Source organism: Macaca mulatta, chromosome 12, assembly GCF_049350105.2.
Source record: "Macaca mulatta isolate MMU2019108-1 chromosome 12, T2T-MMU8v2.0, whole genome shotgun sequence".
In the NCBI taxonomy this organism is placed as follows: domain Eukaryota; kingdom Metazoa; phylum Chordata; class Mammalia; order Primates; family Cercopithecidae; genus Macaca; species Macaca mulatta.
In genome coordinates, this window is record NC_133417.1 from 91,281,300 (window position 1) to 91,304,260 (window position 22,961).

At 35.9% G+C, this 22,961-nt stretch overlaps 1 protein-coding gene and 1 pseudogene across 1 annotated transcript in view; one reads left to right on the forward strand and one right to left on the reverse strand.

Annotated features, from left to right (window-relative positions):
• LOC106992658 (uncharacterized) overlaps positions 1-22,961 on the reverse strand; it is a 377,390-nt gene that overhangs the window by 234,455 nt on the left and 119,974 nt on the right. The window lies entirely within an intron of this gene.
• Positions 14,369-15,080, forward strand: LOC106992657 (mediator of RNA polymerase II transcription subunit 28 pseudogene; annotated as a pseudogene).

Here is a 22,961-nt window from a genome sequence, read left to right on the forward strand (position 1 = left end):
TGAAATATAGAGAAGATAATAAAAGATGCGAAATATAAATAAATTTAGGAAAAATCTTAGTGGAAAATTGATGGGTGGATAATAATTGAATTTTCAAAATACTATACAGAAAACTGATACCTTAATGTCTACAAAAAAAAAAAAAAAAAAAAACCCAAGTGGATTATATGCAATGTATTTACAATTAAATGATATCAGACTTCTCAAAAGCAAAATTAGAAGCTAAAAAAGTGAAGAAATTCCTGAGAGGAAAGCATTTGTTTAACCATTAGTTCTATATCTAGCCAAAATATCAAATCAAATTCAAGGGTAGGATAAAAACGTTTCTAGACACAGAGTGTCTCAAAATAATTCTTTCTCATCCACATCCTCTCAGCAATCTCCTGAAGAATGTGGTCCATTGAAATAAAATAATAAACTCAGAGAAATTGATGGGATCAACATAATTAGGGAAAACATAAACAAAATCATCAGGACCAAGGAAATTCCCAAAACAAGAGCACTTTATCAAACTGAGAATGCAACACATCTAGAGTGGATTAGGGAGAAAATATGGAGTGGATATCTGAAGAAAAAACACTTGGACTGACAGATCTCCTAAAGGCTTATGTATTTTATAGAGTATTTAAAGAAAGATTAGTTCTATGTATGCAAAACAGCATAGACTACTAAAAAAAAGTAACCATTAAATCCAGGAAAAACAAAAAGTCACAATAGAAAGAAAATATCATCATATTACACATGCCACTGAAAAATATTTATGTAAAGAGAATGATATAAACAGTAAAAGTTAATAGGAAAAGCAATATAACTGTTGATATGATACAAGAGGAAATATGTGAACATGAGGGAAGTGATGGCAAGAGAGATAAATCCTCATTTTTCATGGTAGAAAGTTAAGATAATGTCAAATTTAAAATCAATGAATTGTAATATAAACATATTTTGTAGAAATATAACAATATCACTTGAAGAATTAGCTAACATGTTTTACAGTGGCTGCCTGCAGTGAAAAGAGCTGAGTTAAAGATTATGAGGAAATAAAAAGTAGACTAACAGAATTAAAAATTAAGCAGCAGATTACATACTTGAGATCAAAATAAATGAATCAGTGACACTGAGAAGAAATTTGAGAAATAGAAATATGTACCATATTCATGGATTGTAACATACAATACTGTGATGTTCCCTGTAAATGTATTCATAGAATGAATGTGTTCCCAAGTGCCCCAAAAGATTTTAGGGACAAGAAATTGGCAAACTTATTTTTAAATATGAATGATGGTGCAAAGAGCCAAGAACAGCTAATACACAATTGAAGAATAAATAATAAGATGGTATAGTACTTATTACCAAGTTAAAATAATTAGAAGAATGTGGTATTAGCAAAAAAAAAAAAAAAAAAAAAAAGACATGGATCAATAGAACAGAAAAGAAGGCCAAAACCCCCCACACATATTGACCCTTGACTTTTGGCTGTTGCAGGTGCTGTTAACAGCTTTCACCTAAAAGTTTTCCCAGGAGCATGTCCTTAGGTGATTGGAACCACCTGATGCAGCGGGGTCTGAAACTTATGCCTCTAACCCAGGGATTCCCAAAGCCAGTTATGGACATGTTGTGGCACAAAAGTCCTGCTCCTTTGCCTCAGTACAGGCTCTGCAGCACAGTACAAGTTACGTTTCAGAACTCTCTGTGGGATCAGCTAAGGCTAGGCTTCCCCTCTAGCCATGTATTTCTTTGGCTTTCCTCTCTCTTTCCAACAATGTTTCCTTCTTCTGCCTACAGATTTCTTTTAAAAGTGCTTTTGTAATAAGTCTCTTGCTTTAGAAAACTCACTTGAAGTTCCGTATCTGTGGAACCCCAAATAAGACACAGCTGAATGCAAAATAAATATTACTCATATATTCTTATCTACTAAATAAGTTGCCATCAGCTATTAGATGAATAGATGAGAGATGCATTTTATATACTGTATATATAAAATCTTCATAATGAATGTGTATGGTATGTTGTGTGTTCTCCATCCAACAAAGTGATAGTGACTTAGTGAATTAGTAAATTAAAATTATTATGGGAAAAAACTTCATAATATGTGTAAAGAAGTTTAAAAGTTATTAAATAGGGTTTACTTGGATATGGTTTGGCTGTGTGCCCACCCAAATCTCATCTTCAATTGTAACTCTCACAATTCCCATGTGTCATGGGAGGAACCTGATGAGAGGCGGTTGAATCACGGAGGTGGATCTTTCCTGTGCTGTTCTCATGATAGTGAATGAGTCTCATGAGTTCTGATGGTTTTAAAAACAGGAGTTTCCCTGCACAAGGTCTCTTTTTTTACCTGTTGCCGTCCACGTAAGATGTGACTTGCTCCTCCTTGCCTTCCACCGTGATTGTGAGGCCTCCCCAGTCATGTGGAACTGTAAGTACAATTAAACCTCTTTTTCTTGTAAATTGCCCAGTCTTGGGTATGTCTTTATCAGCAATGTGAAAATGGACTAACACAGTAAATTCATAAGAATAGAGTGGGGCATGGCTGAAAGGATACTCAAAAATGTGGAAGTGACTTTGGAACTACATAACAGGCAAAGGTTGGAACAGTTTGGAGGGCTCAGAAGAAAGGAAAATGTGGGAAAGTGTGGAACTTCCTAGAGACTTGTTGAGTGGCTTTGACAAAAATGCCGATAATAATATGAGCAACAACGTCCAGGCTGAGGTGGTCTCAGATGGAGATGGGGAACTTGTGAACTGGAGCAAAGGTGACTCTTATGTTTTAGCAAAGAGGCTGGTGGCATTTTGCCCCTGTCCTAGAGATTTGTGGTACTTTGAACCTGAAAGAGATGATTTAGGGTTTTTGGTAGAAGAAATTTCTAAGCAGCAAGGCATTCAAGAGGTCACTTGGGTGCTGTTAAAGGCATTTCATTTTATAAGAAAAACAGCATAAAAGTTTGGAAAGTTTGCAGCCTGAAAATGCAATAGAAAAGAAAATCCCATTTTCTGAGGAGAAATTCAAGTTACCTGCAGAAATTTGCATAAGTAACAAGGAGCCAAATGTTAAGCCCCAAGACAATGGGGAAAATGTCTCCACGGCATGTCAGAGATCTTCACAGCAGCCCATCCCATCACCAGCCCGTAGGTTTAGGAGAAAAAATGGTTTTGTGGACTAGGCCGAGGGTCCCTTTGCTGTGTGCAGTCTAGGGACTTGGTGCTCTGTGTCCCTGCTGCTCCAGCCATGACTAAAAGGGGCCAAGGTACAGCTTGGGCTGTTGATTCAGAGGGTGTAAGCCCCAAGCCTTGGCAGCTTCCACATGGTACTGAGCCTGTGTGTGCATAGAAGTCAGGAATTGAGGTTTGGGGACCTCCACCTACATTTCAGAGGATGTATGGAAATACCTGGATGTCCAGGCAGAAGTTTGCTGCAGGGGCAAGGTCCTCATGGAGAACCTCTGCTAGAGCAGTGTGGAAGGGAAATGTGGGGTTGCAGCCCACACACAGAGTCTCTACTGGAGCACCACCTAGTGGAGCTATGAGAAAAGGGCCACCGTCCTCCAGACCCCAGAATGGTAGATCCACCAAAAGCTTGCACCCTGCACCTGGAAAAGCCACAGACACTGAAGCCAGCCCATGATAGCAGCCAGGATGGAGGCTATACCCTACAAAGCCACAGGAGCAGAGTTGCCCAAAACCATGGGAACCCATCTCTTGCATCAGTGTGACCCAGATGCAAGACACAGAGGTCATTTTGGAGCCTTAAGATTTGACTGCCCTGTTGGATTTTGGACTTGCATGGGGCCCTTGGTTTGGGCCAATTTCCTCCATTTGGAACAGCTGTATTTACCCAATGCCTGTACCCTCACTATATCTAGGAAGTAACTAACTTGCTTTTGTTTTACAGGCTCATAGGCAGAAGGAACTTGCCTTGTCTCAGATGAGACCTTGGATTGTGGACTTTGGAGTTAATGCTGAAATGAGTTAAGACTTTGGGAGACTGTTGGGAAGGCATGAGTGGTTTTGAAATGTGAAGACATGAGATTTGGGAGGGCCCAGGGCCGGAATGATATGGTTTGGCTGTGTTCTCACCCAAATCTCATCTTCAATTGTAACTCCCACAATTCCCACGTGTCGTGGGAGGAACCTGGTGAAAGGTGATTGAATTACGGGGGTGGATCTTTCCTGTGCTGTTTGTCATACTGAATGAGTTTCATGAGATCGGATGGTTCTAAAAATAAGAGTTTCCCTGCACAAACTCTCTTTTTGCCTGCTGCCATCCACGTAAGATGTGATTTGCTCCTCCTTGTCTTCCACCATGATTGTGAGGCCTCCCTAGCCATGTGGAATTGTAAGTCCATTAAACCTCTTTTTCTTCCCAGTCTGAGGTATGCCTTTATCAGCAGAGGACTGATAAAACAGACTAATAGAACTTGTATGAATTCATACTGATGAAATAAACAGAAAAATATATTTTATATGCAAGGATCTTTATTGTAGCAGTATTTATAATCATTAAAAGCCGGCAAGATATTTGAATGGTCAAAACACGGGAATATTATGTAGCAATTAGAGGCATTTTTTTATAATCATTTAAGGATATGAGTGGGAAGGGGAGGAATCAAAAACTGTATATACAACGTAATCCCACTGACGCTTAAAGTGAAAATATTTTTGCTGGTGTGAATGGAAAAAAAGAAAAAAAAAATTTACAGAAAAATGGGAGCAGTAGTTATCTCCAGATGATGAAACTGATAGGTTTATGTTTCTTTATACTTTCCTATAAATTATAAAATTTCTATGATTAGCATGAATTATTTTTATAATCTAAAAGATATATTTTGAAAGTCCATGGCTTGTGTCTCATCTTTGAAACCCATTAATTTAAATACATTCATTTACTGTTTCATGATGATCATCTAATAGAAGATAAAGTTATTCATGACCATATGCAAATTTTTTAAAAATCTTGAATTTCTAAATAAATACTGCTTTTTAAAAATTAAACTGTTTAATTTTGGGTATTTCATGGGATAAATAGCCACTATTTAAAACGTATATTCCTGGAGCCTAGAGAAATAGTCAGAGCAAATAAACTAAATGTCTGAATTACGACCAAATCCATCTTTCCTGGTCCATAACTTCTACTGAATCTTCTGAAAATTTCCAGTCTGTGTTTAAAACTACAATGTGCCTTGGTCTGTGGGACAAATCCAGGGAAGTACTACAGGGCTTCAGAGATGCAATGTGGTTCTTGTCACAGAAATACGATCACTGATGTGTTGAGGTTGGACACTCAGTTATACTTGTTTTATTTCACAAAACCCCTTAAAGCTTAAGTTAAAGGAAGTCAACATATCTTTTATTTACTTATTTTCATTTCATACTTCCTTTCAAAGATTTTTTATTTTTCAAAGTCAACGTATTTTGTTTAAAAAATGTTTTAAAATTGTTGCAATGCAACTTGATATAGGAACACTCAAGAGGGCACTCATATTTTCAATATAGCTCAGTTAGGAACAAAGGTTTTACAAATAGAAGGCACTTGGTGACCTGCTAGTTTAATCCCATCATTTTTCAAATGAAACTGAGGTTCATAGGGTTAAGAAACTTGTCAAAGTTCAAATCCAATTATGACAGAGCTACTATGTATCTAATTCCAGTATTTTTTTTAACAACCAATACTGCTCAAATACCTGAGATCAGATGGTCAAGTTTGCAATTTTCTGATACTTGGGGAAAAAAAAAAAAAAAAAACAGAGGTCACATGAAGAAAGCAGCTGCAAATTGCATTATCAGTGATTATCTCTACTTTGGGGGGGAAAAAACATGTTTTTATTTTTCCTAAATGGTAAAAATGTTGTATTTGCATGAAGTTTGTTTACATTCATCATTAACTTTTCTTCTAAAATTTTGTGAGTGAATACAGTGGGGCATTTTTTCCTTCTTTTAATGAGGCAAGGTGCAAGTATTACCTATAGCTAATTAATCTTAACAAACAAGCCAGTATTTCAACTTGGATTTTGATGTGTGAAAAATAGCACTTTTAGGACCTGATCCTGGCAGATCTGACTTAACAACCTGTAATTTAAAAAATAGCAAACTGGGAGTCACTCACCTCATGGCCTCACTATATGAGAAGACAGAATTTCAGTACCAAACAAAGCAAAACAATTTTTTCTACTGCTTATTAATGGTAAATTGAAGACACAACAATTTATAGAGATTTATTAGTGAAGAGGTAGATACTGATTTAAAGAGACTTCTGTGCTGCTCTAAAGCATGCCTTCAATGGTGAATACAGAACTAGAGGTAACCATTACACATACTATTGCATACCAAAAAATTACTGGTAAATCATGAGTCAGAATTATCAAAATTTTAAATTGTAATAACTTCTAGTATGTTTATCTATGATTTATTTATATTCTGCCATGTTCCTATTATAAACTAAGGATGGTTTACAAAAATAAATATTATAAAATATAGCAAGATAGCAGAAATTAAAAGTTTTTAAGAAAAATAAGGCAAAAATAAAATTAGTTCAGGAAAACATGAAGGAACTACGTATGTGGGAGGTGGGGAGAAGGAGGAATAGTGTAAGTATGCTAACATTCTTATTCATAGTTAAAAATCTGTAACCGTATTAAAAAAAAAAAACATGTAGTTAAGAAATTCAGTGACATCACTCTCTTAAATTTTTAGATGTTTTTTAATCTTAGAGAAATATTCTAGGGATTTATATTGCTTTGTGATTAAAAAAAAGAAACAAATATTTAGGCCAGGCACAATGGCTCACACCTGTAGTCACAACAATTTAGGAGACAAAGGCAGGAGAATTGTTTGAAGCCAAGAGTTCAAGACAATTCTAGGTAACAAAACTAGACTCCGTTTCTACAAAAAAATATAAAAATTAGTCAAGTGTGGTTGTGCACACTTGTAGTCCTAGCTAGTTAAGGATAAGGTTGGAGGATCACTTGAGGTAAAGAGTTCAAGTAAGAAGCAGGCCACGACTGCACCAGTGTACTACAGCCTGGTCGACAGAGCAAAACCATTTCAAAAAAAAAAAAAATAAGCCTGAAATTAAGAAATTACTTTATTTTCTGGTGGGTTTTTGTTGTTGTTGTTGCTTGTTTGTTTGTCTTTGAGACAGAGTCTTGCTCTATCACGTAGGCTGGAGTGCAGTGGCATGATCTCCGCTCACTGCAACCTTTGCCTCCTAGGGTCAAGCAATTCTCCTGCCTCAGACTCCTGAGTAGCTGGGATTACAGGCACCCACCATTATGCCCGGCTAATTTTTGTATTTTTAGTAGACAGATGGGATTCACCATGTTGGCCAGGCTGGTCTTAAACTCCTGACCTCAGGTGATCCACCTGCCTCAGTCTCCCAAAGTGCTGGGATTATAGGTGTAAGCCACCGCACCAGACCTGGTTTTTTTTTTTTTTTTTTAAATGCATGTTAAATGTTATATTTTAATTAAAAATTACATGTAGCATATTATCATACCTGCTCCCAAATTATTGTTACCTACCTACTGTCTCTCTGTATATATACACAAAGAGACACAATACATTCTATTTAACAAATATTTACAACGATTATTTCTGTTATGTAGACTTTGGCTTATTTTTTACTTTCTTCTTAGTAACTTGCCATATTTATTTTATGTAAATAATAAATACATTAATCTTTTCAATAAAACCTAAGAGCTGTGATTTTTAAAATATTTTAATGCAGGTATTGGGCATTTGAATGAGTTTGTGTGCAGTGTAATTTAATTTGTTAGTAACCTTGCTCCCAAATTATACTCTATATTGGAACAATCAAGAGCTCAGGTGTAATTACAATCACATCCGGCTCCAAATCCCAGCCTAGTTTGATGAATAGGACCACTACCACAACCACCACCACCACCACCACCACCACACACACACACACACCCTCCTTCCCATTTGGGACTGATATTCACTCAGTGATTTCTGCAGCCAGAGAAGAAAAAAGCTATTGCTCCTTCATTTCTGGGAGGTCTTACATTATTGTTATTTCTCACTGTTATGTTTCTGCTACAACCAATGAAAGGAGAATTCTCTCACTTCTTTCAAAAAAGTCTTCAATAATCCAACTACCAAGGATTTAGAAGTTTGCATCATTTTTTCAGGGCCCTTTTGGTAAGGAAACCATTGAAGTTCCCAAGGTCGGCACTATAGGGCCATTTAAATCAAGATACAGTTAGAATAGAGGACCTACTAAGAAGCATTAAATTTTCAAGGCCACCCTTACCAGCCTTGAACTATCATTCTGAGACACATTTAATGTACCTTTCCTTCTGCTCCAGGAAGAGATACCAAGTCTAAGTTTGAATCCTACTCCTGACATTTACTGAGTATGTGACTTGGGCACATGGCTTAACTTCAATGCATCTTATTTCCTCACCTGTAAAATGAAAATATGTTCTGGAATTGTGAGGATTAAATGAGATAACTGAAAAATGAGTAGCACAATATCTTACCCCTAACAAGCAGGAATTTATTCAATCTTTCCAGGCCTAATTTTCTTACCTTACCATTCTGAGTTCCTTCCTTACTTTCCTCAAATACCTTAAATACTGCCCTTGCTATTCTGTTGTTTGTTTCCTCTGTTCTACCACTTGTTTTCCTTTCTTTGCTCTCTCTCTTTGTTTATTCCACTCCCAGATCATCAGTTGGCCTTCTTGTCACACTAATTTCCTAGTGAATTCTAATCCTGAGCTCCTGAGGATCTGACCTGTTACCAACTCATTCCAACAACTTTCCCAGGAAGTATAGGAAACCCAGTAGAAATATAATACAGGAAGTCTAGATCTGGTATTCTATGGGGCCTGAGATAAATAACTGCATTAAACACCATAAATCATAGTTATCTGCACAAAGTTAAAGGAAAAGCTGCCAATATTTTGATGCTGTTCAAGAGCTAACAAAGAAAAAATAAAATCTATAAAATATTTGATATAAAATTAATATCAAATCTGAGCTAGTTAACATGGAAAATTAACAATATAATTAATACACATATGCAAATAATTAATGACTGATTAATGTGTTTAAAATTAATGTGATGTCTGCAGTCCTAGCTATTCAGGAGGTTGAGGTAGGAGGACCACTTAAGCTCAGGAGTCAAGTCTGCAGTGAGCTATGATTGAGCCACTGAGCCCCAGCCTGGGTGACACAGCAAGATCCTGTCTCTAAAAATATACATTTTAAAATTAAAAAAAGGAGGAAAAGGTAAAAAAAAATTTAATATAATGCCAGTCTTGATTCCTCATGGTTCACAAGGTATCATCTTCTGCTGCAATTTAAAACAATTGAAAGAAATTTTAGTTACAATGTCTGACCTCTATCCTGGCTCTAACACTAGCTCTTCTTTGTCAGCTGAAATTAGTACTTTAATGTCTTTGGTCTTCAATTCCCTCATTTATAAAAGGAGGAGATTGAGTTTACAATCCAAATAGACCTTTATGTCCATGAATTCAATAGAATCATTCGTTCTTGCTTCCTATTTGTAAGAATAAAATAATGACAGTGTGCACTACACAGCATTTCATTAAAGAATCATTGATCCACATGGCCCTTGCTTGTAATTATTGGGCATGTAATGAGAGTCTAGCGTCTCTTCTTTTTTCAAAGTATCCACATGATAGCACAAAACATCAACATCAATTACTCTCTGGGAACTCTACCTGCCTTCTTAGTGCTCATTATCCACGCCCAAATGAAAATCAGTGATATCTGTGAGTAAACATCTGTTTGGTTTATTGCTAATTTCTATCAAAATAGATACAATATATATTAAAAAGAGGTAAAGTAGATAGCTATTTGATATTCCACCTTCTTTCAGAAATTATTCATGCCAATTAACTAGAATGCTGAGGTGTTCCATTTATTTTAAAACACCCATTTTCTAGCCCAGTAGGCTTAGAATGTCAGGAAACACGTTTGTATTTTACTAAGCTCAAGTCAAATTATACTTTTTCCAATCTCTCTAAGAAATGTTATTTAAAGTAACCATTTGTTCACTTGTTCAGAGCTTAATTATTATCTATGACTGTGTTAAGAGTTAATAATACCTAGATGATAAAGACAAATTGTCTGCCCTCTGGAAGCACACGGTTCAGTAAAAGAAGCATATATGTATGCAAATCCTGATAATTCAATTTGATAATAGATACGTGAACAAAGCAGAATGAGAAGTGTCTGAGTGTCTAGGAATTATTCACAAAGAACTGGCTAGCACAGTGCCTGGTACATTAAGTTGGGGTTTAATAAGAATCTGCTGAATGTTAAATAATTGACTTTTCAGCTGACAGTTTAAAAGATGTATAGAGATTAAAGACAAGATGGGGAAGAATACGATAAATAGAGAAAACCATTTCTGCAAAAAAGGCTTTAATGTTGCACTCTGATATATGCAGTAGTTTAGTGAGACCAATGAGGCCGAAGCCTCAGGCAAGTCTTGACTCCTAGAGGCCTTGTACATCAAGTGAGGATTTTGAGTTTTACCCTGACATATATGGGTATCATATTTGTATTTTAGAAAAATGACTCTGGAAGAATTTGCAGAAGGAAAAGATGGAATCATTGTGAACATGTCAGAAGGATACAATAATAATCTATGGAAAGAAAGCCTGAACTATGGCCATTTCAGAAAGAAGTGAGGCATATTGGAAACAATTTAGGAGGTAACAATTTTTCTGTAACAGAATATAAGACAGAGGAAAGTGTCTAGACACATTCTTAGGATACTGTCATGAAAAGTCAGTTGATAGTGACACTGTTTGCTGAAAATTTAAGAGGAAATTGCACAAGAAAGTGGCTGTAGAGTATTTGTGTCCCCCCAAATTCATATGTTAAAATCTAATTCCCAATGTCTTGGTATTTGGAGGTGTGGCCCTTTAGGAAGTGATTAGGTCATGAGGATGGAGCCCTCATGAAAGAGATTAGTGCCCTAATAAAAGAGAACTCAGGGAAATTTCCTGCCCCTTCTGACATGTGAGGACAATGAGAAGACAGCCCTCCATCTATGAACCAGGAAGCAGGCCCTCACCAGACACTAAATCTGTAGGCACCTTGATCTTGGATTTCCCAACCTCCAAAACTCTGACAAAAGAAATTAGTATTTATAAGCTGTCCTGTTTCTAATATTTTGTTGTAGCAGCTTAGGACTAGGACAAAAAGGAAACAAACTAAGATGATATGTTGAGTCTTAAATATTTGTGTAGTATCTAGGAGTATACATTTAGCTGGCCATAGGAAAAACTGATATGAGACAGATTCTATTAAATCTAAAAACTTGAAACCATCCTTTTTTCATATAGTGTTTGAAATTGTGGTTATTAGAGAGATTACCTAAGAAGAGTACAAAGGAAAAAGGGCAGAGAATAGGACTCTAGAAAAAGTCAATTTATAAGAAAACGAAATGCCAATGAAACAAAAAAGTATGCAGAGGGAAAGAGGGGTGTGAGAAGAACCAGAAAAGTAGATGTTATTGAAGAGGAGAGACGGAGGTGAGTTTAAAGAAAGAAATTATCAATAATGCCATTCTGCAAAAGGTCAATTATAATGAGGAGGAAAGCCAGTATTATTTATTGATTGCCCATATAAGCAAGTCAATAAGCTTGATTCTTTACATAATTTATCTCACTGACAATCTTAAAAACCTTGAGTTATGTATTCCTTCACTCATCTTGCACCAGGAAATGTGGCCTCCAAGAATTGTGACTTTCATAATATGCACAAGAAAGAGAAATCAAACACAAGTCAACTGGTCCTAAGGCCCTTGTTCTTATAAAAATAACATAAAAAATAAAACACTAAGCTTCCCAGAAAGTTAAAATTTTTATTCACTAGTCAAAAATTCTAAATGAGGATGATAAGCTTTCTGGCTTGGACAGTATAAGGCTAGAAACCAATGATGACTGTGTTTGTTTGCCATGAACAAGAATTTAGATATGCACAAAGAGCAATAATTTGTCTTTGATTGGCCCCACAGTTCTAGGCTTCACATGGGAAATGGGAGGGTCAGGTCTGGGCAAATTACAGCCATTTCTACAACAATGTCATGGTACCTTCTTCACATACAGACTACTACCACAAGGAAACCAGTTATTCACCTCCTTCCTCCCCAGCAACGAATGAATTTTGTGCACCACTGTCACATTATATTTTCTAAAATTTGTGCCCCTTCATTTTTCAGGCAACTAAAAAACAATGTTATGGTTGTTCACTATCTCTGGAAGGTCACATTTCAGAGCTAGGTATTCAAGTCCATTCACAATATTTTCTCAGGTTTATCTTCACCTTTATCATACCCACAGATATTCAGTGAAATTGAACTTGTCTCAGATTTATGCAGACATTCTGAGTTTTCACCTCAGTGCTCACTCAGTTTCCCTGTAGCTTCCTACCTAACTCCTATGAGTGCTTCAATGGCCTCCTAAATAACACTTCCTCCTTAAAACTGTTTTTATTTATTCAAAACTGCTACCTATTAACAAAAATAATTTGCATGATCATTATCCAGGTAACATTAACTAAGCGCTTGAGGTAAATATAATTAATTAGTTACAATCATAATCATTGCCTTAATTGCTATATACATATGTATACATTATGGTTTCTTACAGGAAGACACAATGAAAATATTGTATCTTAAATGCCCACTGTTCACATTCCAAACTATATTTCTACTCTAGTATTAAGTGTATTATCTCTAATTGAAATTCACACTGATAACTTATTTTTGGATTATTAATATCTTCTTGAATATTTGATTAATGACTCTATACAAGCATGCTTTCTACATAGCTCTCAGCATTTGGCAGGAGTAAAAGATTCCTACTAACAACTGTTTTCTATTTAAACATTAAAGTTCTAAGAAACGTTTCAAAGGAGTTTCTATTTCTATAAAATTTATTCTGACCCTGGAAAAAATTCCAGCTATACAAAAAACATAATCTTTATGACAGCTTACTTTCTTCATCTTAAGGAAAGTTTGGAGGAGGAGCAGAGTTGCAACAGGCTGCTTACAGGCTATCCAAGTGAAAGGGTTGATATGAAAGTTGGAGATATAAGTGCAGAACTTGGAAGTGAATGTGAATTGAGATTTAACCAGATGAATCACTCATACTGAAGGATCACTGAAGCCATAAGTCAGTAGGACAATTAGTATGGAAGTATAAATGCTGAAGGAAAACAAAAATTGTCAATACCTGTGGGAGGAAAGAAGAGAGATGACCCATAGAATAACATGATAAAAAGGAGAAACAATGTAATAGAAGGTCATGGCTGACAAGGGAGGAGTCTCGACTGTAATTAATAACTATTTTCCCCGTTATCTGCAGCTTTGCTTTCTGCATTTTCATTACCCACTGCCAACCACAGTTCAGTACAATAAGTAAGTATAGCACAATAAGATATTTGGGGGGAGAGAGACTATAATCACATAACTTTTATTACAGTATATTGTTATTATATTTTGATTTTATTATTACTTATTGTGGTTAATCTTTTGTTGTGTCTAATTTATAAATTAAACTTTATCATAGGTATGATGTATAAAAAATAGTATAGATAAAGTTCACTTCTTTTTGTGGTTTCAGGCATACAATGAATGTCCTGGAACACATCCCTTATAAGTAAGGAGGGATTACTGTATTTCAAGGACTTTAGAGAGTGTAGAGAATAAAGTCTCATTGTGCAGTCATCAGTGACAGTGGAGAGAGTTTACAGGAGCAGTGGAAGTGGAATCTAGAGCAGCGTAGAGGTAAAGCTGAGTGAGTGGACTACAGGTTACTGTTTGAGGAAGATAAGTGGCAAAAAATCTTTTTTTAAAACATAGCTCAAAGGTAATCTAAAGATAGTTTCGGGGCTTTGTTGTTTTGATGTTTTATTTGCTAAATTATGTTTTTGTTTCATTGCTGTTGTTGTTGGGTTGTTGCATATTCCATTTTTGTTTTGATTAAGCTCTATTTATCTCTTTAAATTCCTTTTATTTTCTTCTTAACTTGCAGTTGTCCCCACCACTTTCATATCTATAACATCTCCAAGACTCTTCTTGTTAAGGTTGCTATAATTTCCATGCTATCAAATATCAGAAATCACTTCTCTGTCCCTACCATATTTGAAATTTAAACTGCATTTAAAAGAATTGATTATATCCTCCTTCTTGAAATGCTTTCTTTTCTTGGCTTCTATGACTCAACTTTTTCCTGCTTTCCTTCTACATTCCTCAATATACTTCTTTCTTGTCTCTTCCTCCTAGGCTTAACCTCCAACTGTTCATAGTACTCCAGATTTGATCATAAATCATCTCATCTCTGTGTTTTCCTTATCTCTGGGAAATCCTGGCTTTAATACCTTTTTTTGGTCAATAACTCTCAAATCTGTATTTGTTCTGGACTACTCTCTTGAAGGTCAGATTCATATTCAACTGCCTAGTTAACATCTCCATTGCCTATTTAAAAGAAATCTTATTCAAGATATGGCAGCTCCACCAGGTGATGTGTTCCCTGGGGAGCCACTGGGTCCCCCAACACCCCCACTGGGGCTCCCAAGCTAGCTAGGCTTTGCTTTTTCAGGAAGCTCCAGGTTCTCTGAGACCTTATAATAGTACCTTGATGGAAAAGTTGAAGTCATATTTTCAGGCTTGCTTTGCTTCTCTGGTGAGTCAGAACTATGTCAATGGCACCAATCAGGAAGAAATTCAAACTGGTGTTGATCAGTGTATACAGAAGTTTCTGGATATTGCAAGACAGACAGAATGTTTTTTCCTTCAAAAAGATTGTAATTATCTCTCCAGAAACCAGACAATGCTATCAAAGAGGATTTCTTAGAACTAAGGAATGAATTATAGTGGAAAGACATGCTGGTCCAGAACTTGACATAGTTGAGGCATTCGTGGAGGTGCTGGAGGACATCAATGTGCAGCACAAAAAGCCAGCTGATATCCCTCAGGGTTCGTTGGCCTATCTTGAGTAGGCATCTGCCAATATACTTGCACTTCTGAAGCCAATCTGAGCAAAAGGACAAAGACTGTCAGCATGAGAGTGGCTGGTATCTGAGACAACTCTATGAAGACACTTTTTGCCACACATCCCTTCTTGTGGACTTGACATTTTGGAAGAACTCTGCCAGAAAATGAGTTGATTTTAGTTTTACGCTCCCATCTAAAATTTTTTCACTATTTTTATAGCTGTTAATTTCTTGGGTACCTTATAAAAATGTCTCTGGCTTGGGCAAACCAAGTAAATTTTTTTATCTTTAGCAAAGTTTTAGAGTATTGGTGTGATGTCATTTATAGATTATTTTTTATAACTTTTCCATGTTTTAAAAAAACTTTTTTATAACTTTTCATCTTTTTTATATGTTCTCGATTGTTACATTAGTCTGATCTCATGTAAAAATTATAATAGCCTGAGAATCAGGGGATGAGGATTTTGGTTGTAGGACTTTTATGATAATTACCCCATTCAGTGGTAGTGTAGAAAAATATGAAAGTTTCCTCTGTTTCAAGACTTCAGACTACCCCAAGAAGAATTTAATGCAACAACATTTGTAATGCTTACATGGAAAATAAACAATATGCTCCTGAATGACTTTCAGGAAAACAATAAAATTAAAGCAAAAATAAAAAACAATTATTTGAGATAAAACCGGAACACAAAATATCAACATCCTTTGGATGCAGCAAAAACATGGTTAAGAGTAAAGTTTATAGTGCTAAACACCTACATCAAGAAGTTAGGAAGATCTCAAATTAACTATCTAGCATCATGACTAGAGGAACTGGAAAAACAAGAACAAACTGCCCCCAAAGCTAGCAGCAGAAGAAAAATAACTAAATTCAGTCCAGGACAGAATGAAATTGGGGCCCAAAAATCCATACAAATAATCGATAAAGCCAAAGGTTGGCTATTTGAAAGAATAAACAAGATCAATAGGCTGGAGGTAGATTAATGAAGAAAAAAAGGAGAAGATCCAAATAAGCACAATCAGAAAAAAAGGTGACATTACCACCAATACCACAGAAATACAAAAGATCCTCAGAGACTATTATGAACATCTCTATATACATAAACTAGAAAATCTAGAAGAAATGGTTAAATTTCAGGAAACACAAAACCTCCCAAGATTGAATCAGGAAGAAACTGAAACTGAACAGACTAATAATGAGTTTCAAAATTGAATCTGTAATGTAAAACCTACCAACCAAAAAAAGCCCTGAACATGACAGACTCACAGCTGAATTCCACCAGATGCACAAAGAAATGTAGGTATCAATCCTACTGCAATTATTACAAAAAATTGAGGAGGAGGGACTCCTCTCCAACTCATTCTACAAAGCCAGCATTATCCTGATACCAAAACCTGACAAAGACATAACCAAGAAAAAAAAAAAAGAAAGAAAGAAAGAAAGAAAGAAAGAAAGAAAGAAAGAAAGAAAGAAAGAAAGAAAGAAAGAAAGAAAGAAAGAAAGAAAAGAAAACTACAGGCCTACATCACTGATAAACATAGATGCAAAAATCCTCAATGAAATTTGAGCCAACCAAATCCAGCAGCACATCAAAAAGTTAATCTCCCACAATAAAGTAGGCTTTATTCCTAGGATGCAAGGTTGGTTCCACATATGGAAATCAACAAATATAATTCATTACATAAACAGAAAAAAAATTCATATAATCATCTAAAAACATGCAGAAAAAGCTTTCGATGCAATCTAACATCTCTTTATATGAAAACCCTTGACAAACTAGGCATCAAAGGAATATATCTGAAAATAATAAGAGCCATCTACGACAAACCCACAGCCAACATCGTATTGAATAGGTGAAAGCTGGAAGCATTCCCCTTAAGAACTGGAACAAGACAAGGATGCTCACTCTCACCACTCCTATTCAGTACAGTACTGGAAGTCTGAACCAAAACAGTCGTCAAGAGAAAGTATTTCTCTTTGTGAACAATATGATTGTATACCTAGAAAACCCTAAAAATTCTGAGGAAAGGCTCCTAGAACTGAGAAATGACTTAAGCAAAGTTTCAGGACACAAAAATAATGTACAAAAATCAGTAGCATTTCTACATAAGAATAATGTCCAAACTAAGAGTCAAATCAATAACATAATTCCATTTAAAATAGCCACAAAAACAATAGCTAGGATCTGATCTAACTACGGTGATGAAAGAACTCTACAAGAATTACAGAACACTGCTGAAAAAAAAATTAAAAAACATAGCTGACACAAACAAATGGAAAAACATACCATGCTTGTGGATTGAAAGAACCAATATTATTAAAATGGCCATACTCCCAAAAGCAATCTACAGATTCAATGCTATTCCCATCAAACTACCAATGTCATTTTTCACAGAATTAGAAACAACTATTCTAAAATTCATATAGAACCAAAAAAAGAGCCCAAATGGCCAAAACAATCCTAAGCAAAAAGAACAAAGTGAGAGGTATCACTTTACTCAATTTCAAATTATACTACAAGGCTACAGTAACCAAAATGGCTTAGCAAAGCCATTGGTAAAGGTACAAAAACAGACACATGGGTCAATGGAACAGAATAGAGAACCCAGAAGTAAAACCACACACTAACAACCAGTTGATCCTTGACAGTCAACAAAAATAAGCAATGAGGAAAGGACTCCTTATTCAATAAATGGTGCTGGGATAACTGGCTAGCCATATTCAGAAGAATGAAACTGGACCTCTACCCTTCACTATATGCAAAAATTAACTGAAGATGGATTAAATATTTAAATCTAAGACCTACAACTATAAAAAATCCTCAAAGAAAACCTAGGAAATACCCTTCTCAACATCAGCCTTGGTAAAAATATTTATTGCTAAGTCCTCAGAAGCAACTGCAACAAAACCAAAACTTGACAAGTGAGACCTAATTAAACTAAAGAGCTTCTGCAGAGCAAAAGAAAAGGTCAACAGAGTAAACAGACAACCTACAGTATGAGAGAAAATGTTTGCAAACTATGCATCTGACAAATTTCTAATATCCGGAATCTACAATGAATTTAAGCAACTCAACAAGTCAAAAACTAATACCCCCATTAAAAAGTGGGCAAAGAAATGAACAGACACTTTTCAAAATAAGGCATACAAGAGGCCAACAAACATATGAAAAAATGTTCACCATCACTAATCATCAGAGAAATGCAAATGAAAACCACAGTGAGATACCATCTCATACCAGTCAGCATGACTATTATTAAAAAGTCAAAAAATAACAGATGTTAGCAAGGCTGCAGAGTAAAGGTAACATTTATACATTGTTAGTGGGTGTGTCAATTAGTTTTATCGCTATAGAAAGTAGTTTGGAGATTTTGCAAAGAACTAAAAATAGAAATACCATTTGACCCACTAGTCTCATTACTTGGTATATACCCAAAGGCAAATAAATTATTCAACCAAAAAGACAGATGCAACTCGTATGTCCATTGCAGCACTATTCACCAAAGCAAAGACATGGAATCAACCTAGGTGCCCACCATCACTGGACTGGATCAAGAAAACGAGGTACTTATCCAGCATGAAATACCATACAGCCATAATTAGAATGAAAACATGTCCTTTGCAGCAACATGGATGCAGCTGGAGGCCATCATTCTAAGTGAATTAGTAGAGGAACAGAAAGCCAAAACACATGTTCTCACTTATAAGTAAGAGATAAACATTAGGTAGTCATGAACATAAGGATGGGACCAATGGACACTGGGGACTACAGGAGTGGGGAGAGAGGGTAGTTGACAAACTACCTATTGGGTACTGTTGGGTACCTATTGGGTACTATGCTCACCACTTGGGTGATGCGTTTTCCACCTGACCCCAAACCTCAACATCATGCAATATACCCTTGTAACAAACCTGTACATGTACCCCTAAATCTAAAAGAAAACTTGAAAAAAAGTTAAATAATTATCAAATATTATATGCTCTGAGAATTCTGTCTTCCTACTCCCCCATCATACCTTTTCCCTACATTCTGCAATCCTTTACTTCACCTTTCATGTCTCTTCTAGCTCAGTAAACTATTAACCAGTTTGGCTTGCTCAAGCCAAAACCTAGGGTTACCTTTGGTTTCTCACCTTAAATCCATTATCAAGTTCTATTGACCCTGCTTTCCAAAACTTTCCCTAATTTTTCCATGTTGATGCATCTCCACTACTACCATCTCAGTCCAAGCCAACATAATTCTCACTTGGACTATGCAATAACCTTCTAATTGCCTCCTGCCTAACACTCTTGCCCCACTTCAATCCATTTTACACATGACAGATGAAAGTACCTTCTAAAACATAAATCAGATCAATCGACTGCCCTGTCCATTATACTTAAAGTGAACTCTAAAATGTTGTACTTAAATTCTTTTCTAAACAGCCCTAACCATCAAATTCTAGCCTACTCAAAAGTCTTCATCCCATGCCACTCTTCACATTGCCTAATATTCTCTAAACTCCTTCACAGTTTACTAGTATCTGCTTGGAATCCATTCTTCTCTGAAATTTGACTTGTGTAGTTTTTCTTGTTATTCAACCACATTTGATTGTCTCTACTAAAAGGTATAAAGAAAAAAAATTTTCCCTAAACATTAGTTGTATACCAGATAGCGTGGACAAAATTACTTTTCTCAAGTAGAGAAATCACATTCAGAACACTACCTGCAAATGAGTTGCTATCTGATTAAGTTTATAATATTCCTCTTTCCTTCTTCAACCTCTGCCTCTCTTCTGCACAAGACAAACAGATAACTTTAATGGGGATGTGATATGAGTAACCATCTCTGCTTCTTGGAAGCACTTGATTGTGCTACAAACATTTGAAATCCCTCCAAGAGAGTTGTATTGTTTTGTTTACTCTTAGGGCAAGAGGAGGCAGTTACAAGGGCCTTCAATTTGACCCTCCTTGTTAACTAAATAGGTCAGGGAACCAATGTGGGTATATTCTCTAATTGCTGAGAATATCCCTTCTAGCACTTGCCTGCTCTTTCAGAGTCAAGCAGCAGCTGCAGCTGGCAATCTAACTTGCTGCAGGATTTGTCATACCCATTCATGTGTTATGAAAACACAATATGTCATTTAGACATGATGGGTTCTAAACCATTTTGTTGTGCCTGATGCCATCAACATCAGCTTCAGAATACGGATCCTCACTTGTATGTAGACAAAGACAATGACTTACACAACCATTTTTCCATCTTACTGAGGTAAATTCATATGCCTCTCCAGACACTCATACAGCCTTGGGTTATGCAATGTATAGTAATTAACATTGCACCTTCTTGATTGTACTGCCTTTGTGGCTAAACCAAACCAATACAGTGATCATTCAGATCAAATTAATCAAATCCCAACTGGCGTTATCTGTGCCCTTCAAGTTTTGTCTGTTTGTAGAGGAGAGTAGACCATAGAACGTCTCTCCTTTGGGAATGGGATTTTAGTCCCATCTATTGCCGTCGTAATTATTGGCAATGAAACCAAAGATCAGCAGTTCATTCTAAACTCCCTTAAGAAGGTGATAATGGATAATAGACTGACCTTAGATCACATCTTGTCCATCTCAAATGAGACCTACTGATCCTCTTAGCACTTATTAACAGTTGACTGGGTCCACAAACTTGTGGGGCATAGTTGAGGTCAATATTGCAGATTGGTCTCAAACTGCTGCTTGAAATTTTGTTGAGAGTATCCTTAATTACACGCCGTATGAAACAAATTAAATAGATTTGGATTTAGCCTCTGTTTATCAGATTAATCAGAGTGGCCAATGGAGTGCACATACATGTGAAAATGTGAGTTTAGCTAAGAATATTTAGGGTGAAGGGGATTTATGGAAAGGCAATTTGCCATGAACTCTGAGCAAAACTGCATGATCTTGTATTCCATGAGTAGAAGGTCCTGACTGCTCTTACCTCCAGCATTTGACAAGATTGTGTTTTCAGTGACCAACTTTCAGGTATGAGGCAATGTTTCTGACAGTCAAAGAGTATGCATACTATATACAAAATAGGCGATTCACCAAGCTCGTTCTTCAGTTACAACACAAACCCACTGTGTGAACACCATCCACTTGGGCCCTCTGAATTATCCCTTGGGACTTGGGAAATAAGGAGAAATGATGCAAACATGATGCCCGTGCTGCTTGCTATGGTGTGAATAATAAAGTTTCCTACCCTGGCCCAGAAATCTCATTTCTCTATGTCTTCTGTGAAACTGTAACAGGTATCCATAAAACTGTAACAGGCTAACTTAGTAGCTTCCAAGGGGAGGAAAATTAAATCCCAGACTTTGACAATAGTGACTGTTAGGTTCAGGTTTTAGTCAACCACCAGAGCACACTGTTAGAGCCTCTCCTGTGTGCTCAAGGCAGCACATTAAATCTAGAGTCTTTATTAGAGAGAGAGAGAGAGAGAGAGAGAGAGAGAGAGAGGACAGACAGAGAGAGAAAGAGACAGATGCCTTTATCACCTTCAGGTTTCTCCTAACATAAACCAGCAAAATCTTATCATTTGGGTCAAGTTTGGTATCTTCTTCTAGGTCACACTTTGTATTTATCTTCCTGTATCTTATAGGACCTTGAGTCTAAATAAATGTCTAGAAAAAAAAATGAGAGGAGGTGGGACTGAGATTTAGAATAATCAGCATTCTCTAGAAAGGTGATTACTTCAAAAGAGCTCATCATAGATTCTTCATTCAAGGGAAGCTAATCTTCTCTGGCAATGGGGAAGAACTGCTTCTGATGACAAGGGAGACCCAGTGGAATTTGGGAGCCTTTAACTCAGAACCATCCAAGAAAGTACATTCTTGAAAAATCCCGTTTCCAGCCTTGGAATGCAGTAGTGATAGTACTGAGGTGACAACAGACATCTAGCACAAATGTAATAGAAAATAATTTATTGCATAAGTTTCAATATTATGCACAATGGTAAGATGAGACATGCCTCAAATGTTGTCCCCCTCTCCAACTCATACCTAATTTTAATTTCATTTATGGGTGTAAGTAAAATTAGAAGTTTGTCTTGTGTTAAAATGGAAATTTAAAAAGTTTAATAAAAATGTCTATGCTACTTTGAATGAATCAATAAGATGTTTTCTTGAGATCAAGTTTTAAAGAAGGGATAAAGAAACAGAAAATATGGAACTTTAGTTCTTGAGAGGGATCTATTGCACAAAATAAAAACAAGAGGAGATAAAAGAAAATCAAGATATTGGGGAGATGAACTACAGTTTTGCCCAAGGGTAGCCTGAATGGAGTACAGGGAAAATTTTGTCCTACTTCCAAGGTAAAACAAATACAATAATTTAAAAGTATCCTTATTACATTGTCATAATAAACTCGTAAGTTTAAAAATGGGTCATTTACAGAGAAATTAAGATTTAGTTTTATTTTATAGTTAAATTTTTAATCCTTGCAGCATAAAAATAAACAAACTTAACATGATGCTCATGATATAAAAGATAATTATGTCTCTATCAGACAAATTTGAATTCCACTTTGCTTTTCTTAATGGTTAGTAGGATTTTTTCTGTTTTACTTAGAAAATCTTTAATTGATTTTAATTGATTTTTAATGGTCCCTCCTCCTCAAAAATAAAAAGTAGTATGATGTTTCTTTCTCAGTTAACTCATTTACCAGTTATTGATTACTGGGAGTCAATAATCTGAAAAGTGATCAAGCAATTGGGAAAGCTGAATTTCTTCCTGTGTTTATTAGGAATATGAAAAAACTGCTGCTAGATTGGACTAGCACACACACACAAATCAACAATGTTGAAATCCCTAATTCCTTTCCACTAGTTATTAGAAGAGATCCCAGGATATACAAAAGAAATTGTAATCCCCAAAGAATATATCTAGGCAAAATTGCCTGAATGATACAAAAAAGATATGTTGGTAAGGAAAAAGAGAAAAGATTAAGATAAACA